At 32.9% G+C, this 4,054-nt stretch overlaps 1 pseudogene; it reads right to left on the bottom strand.

Moving 5' to 3' along the window:
- Window positions 1-1,402: 1,402 nt before the first annotated feature.
- Window positions 1,403-1,502, bottom strand: LOC115212476 (annotated as a pseudogene).
- Between the last annotated feature and the right edge of the window lie 2,552 nt (window positions 1,503-4,054).

The following is a 4,054-nucleotide window of genomic DNA, read 5'->3' as shown; positions in this document are numbered from 1 at the left end:
CTCCCCTTCCCCCTCCTCTTTCTACCACAACTACTACTACTAATGCTAGTACCAATTCTAATACTAATACTGCTATTCTTCTTTGATTGGCTTATTGAATGCATGCATCATTCAGTGAATTACATACTTGAACCTCCGTGCCACAAACTAGTATACATTTCCTGATTTAGATATAAAGTCAGTTGTAAGAAAACCCACAAACCCCCATCTCACCAAACCTCACCCTCAACAATCTAACTCATGTCTCTTGCGCCACGTCTCCATCTCCTACAATTTGTGAAGACTTGATTTCCAACGATAATTGAAGCTGACTCTAGTGATTAGCAAAATTGTATGCCATTGATGTAGACATCATTCAAACAATTTGTAAGGCTATGGAGAGCTATGTTTAAAGTATGGCTCTAGACTTTCGTTTTAAGGTATGTGTGTGTTTATTAGTATGTATAGTGTATATATGTGTGTGCGTGTATATATATACATATGCATATATATATATATATATATATGCATGTATATATACATACCCATATTGGTGTATATATATATACAGAGAGAACGACAGGAAGGTTGGTAAATAGATAAACAGTGATATGCATGTATAGTTGCATTTAGATTCATACATGCATGTAAATATAAAAGATTGCCCACATAAACGCATTAACCAAATGTATGTGAATTAGATACATAGATGATAAAATATTTTAATGCAAGCTTCTGTGTAACATTCATGCAAAATACTATTTTGTTTATTAATATTATTACTGCATTCCCTTTGTAAATGCCGTTATTATTTTTTCTTTTTTTTTTCCTTTTTTTTGGGTTGTGGATTTGGTCTTAGTATTTCTTCATGCTGCTTTCGATTTAGCATCGTTTTGAATTATATGTTTTTCATGTATATTTAAATCATGCATTTTCGTACGTTAAACTTGCATGGCTGGCTATGAATAGCCTCATCTTGTCTTCTTCATAGCCACGTTGGCTTTCTGCCTACTATGCAAACAATATATTATCATTTATCTTTACTAATTTCAGATATTGGATGTGGCCATGCAGGGGCACTATCTAGAAGAATAAAGTCGAATATATCGGTCCCTCTGCTTAAGATATTTTGAGCTTAGTACATAATCTGTTTCTTACATCCCAACTGGATGTAATCAATTTAACACTCGTTATCAAAATATAGGGGATATATTACACGAAGACACACTTACACATATAAATACATATGATTATATATATTTAAATAGGAGGGGGGCATCTTAAGTTTCCTCGTAGTAAATCTGCTAAAAAGGTTTTGATCAGCCCAGAGAAATTATAGAAGGCAATTTTCATAGGAGTCACTCAGTTGGATTGAACCCAGAGAACGTGGATTGGAAGTAAACCTATAGCTACAGCTGCGCCTAAAAAGTCACACGTCATGAATGTACGTGTCGCTTTTGTGCAGGAGCCATTCAAATTTTCTCAATATATGTTCAATTTCAATATATTTTCTGTCAAAGCAATACATATTGGACTTGTAATATATTACATTAGACAATAATTGCACCAATATCAACAACAACAACAATAACGGCAATAATAATAATAATAATAATAATAATAATAATAATAATAATAATAATAATAATAATAATGATAATAACAATGATAGTAAATGTAATAATAATAGTAACAATAATAATAATAATGATAATGAAAATAATAATAATAATAATAACGACCACAACAACAATAAGAATAACAATATTAATAATGATAATAATAATAATAATAATAATAATAATAATAATAATAATAATAATAATAATAATAATAATAATAATAATAATTGCTATACGATTCAGCTCCGCCCTCACTAACAACATGGACATGCTACACCGAGCTCTCCATACGAATCAAATCTAATCATGTTGGAATGAGAAAAGGAATCTGTGGAAGACTCGAAGGAAGAGGCCTTTTAATGAAAATAATCACAAAAACGAAATTTTACTGCCATAAATAACTCAGTTTCTCCCATGTTCGATGTCTCAGTGAAACGTATGATACATACGTGCGAAGGCAACATCGGAATGTTTACAAATTGTAAAATATAAGTGGGACAATCAGTAAGTACGTAAATTGATTAATTACGCTTACAATTGAATATCTATACAATCATGTATACATTTTAATACCCATAGGACTACACATATATCCCAATGATTACATAACTACATGAAATGTACAGGACACACATATACGAGTATGAAAGTACGTGTCGCAAACAAAGTAAAACAATAACAAATAAATTTTCTTCGAACTAGCGCAGACAAAGTGAACAATTCATAAGCTCAACAATACCACAAAGAAACTATGCCTGGAGATAAATCTGTCAACTACAAAAAATATATAGACGAATATAGATTTGTTAGCTTTAAGAAGCTACGTTACGGGTGATGTTTTCATTCAGAGAACTCAGAGGCAGTGTTATCTCAAAAAGCCACTTATGTCAACGTCCAAGCTCATCAAGCCTCAATGATAACATAGAAAGTACACACTGAATCAGCCATCACCCGGGTCAACAAGGGACGCACACCCAGTGGGGAACCAGACTAGGTGTGAAAAATCAGGTACTGGTTCAAATCTTCCCGAATCACAGGAGCTGGAAGTACCCCATAACTGGAATATTCCAATAGATGACCATCCACGCTCGTTATCAAATAACCAAAAGAAAAAGAATGAAAAATGTTCAGCGGAGATAATAAAGAATTTCTTTAGGCCTTCTATCGTGCCATGTATTTTCCCACAAATAAATCTAATACTGAAGACACCAAGCTAAAATGGAGAGAGAAGTACCTTGCAGTAAGATCCTACATAGATACTAACAAACTTGCCAACATATGAAGAAACCTTATGTAAAAAAAATTACTAATTGACCAAATTAAACAAGCAGTAATGGATAAAAGGAACAAAGTTGCAACTAAAGAAAATACTACTGCGGAAATAATTCAGACCAACCCAGGTCTGATGAAAATGCGGTAATTACAGAAAGAGACTCTGTAACTGATAAGCAAAATGAAATGCTCTCTATACTAACCATAGAAACCAAGGTAGATGAAAATCAGAAAGATGAAGAAAGTCACAAAGAATTTGACACAACTGAACTAGATGGTCTAAAAAATGGAATCATAGTTGAATGGCTGAAAATTAAAGAAACCGACATGAATAAGCGTGACACTCTACCAAACATTCGAAGTTCTAAACAAAACCTGAAAGTAATTGGTAATATCCGCGTTGCACTTAAGGATATAATATCAGCTAATGATATTACAGATCTCAACCATCTGTACTTTACATCCGCGAAAATCTCAACGATTCTATGTGGTGTAAAGATTAGAAAACGAAAAAATTCACACAAAAAGCCTATTTGGCAAGAGCGTATTCAACATTAAATTCAGTTACTCAGGTCTGACATAGAATGTTTAAAATACCTTAAGTTTGACAAGAATATCAAACTCCACATATCTGAAAATTAAAGAAACAAGTATATTTGAAATCCATACTTCACATTGATATTACCATTGACACAATTAACCAAAAGGTATCTGCTAAAGTTGCCTGCATTGCACGGTATAAAAACCACGTTAGTTTCTTCAAGGAGAACAACATATTAAAAATGACACATAAACTTTTACAAGAAAATAGGGAAAATATGAGTTACAGTAAAGCCTGTCCCATCAATAGAAGAAGTGCTGCAATTTTGGAATTAAGTTTGGGCTGAATAGATAGACAGACGTTCACTGACTTAGACTCCTTAGAAGAACAAATGTGGGAGGATATCAAGGGAGAGGATGTGATATCTGCTCTCAGGAAATCAAACAAATGGAAATCTCCAGGAAAGGATAAAATCCCTAACTTCTGGTTGGATGCTCTCCCTGAGAGACATGAACTATGAACAAAACTTTTTGAAACAATTTAATACGATTTGCTCTTGGCAAATTAATGGTGTGACATTCCTACCTCTAAAAAATAAAGAAACAAGTGAACCAAGAAATTATAAACCTATAACCTCCTT

Source organism: Octopus sinensis, linkage group LG5, assembly GCF_006345805.1.
Source record: "Octopus sinensis linkage group LG5, ASM634580v1, whole genome shotgun sequence".
NCBI lineage: Eukaryota > Metazoa > Mollusca > Cephalopoda > Octopoda > Octopodidae > Octopus > Octopus sinensis.
This window is presented reverse-complemented; position numbering and strand designations above follow the sequence as displayed.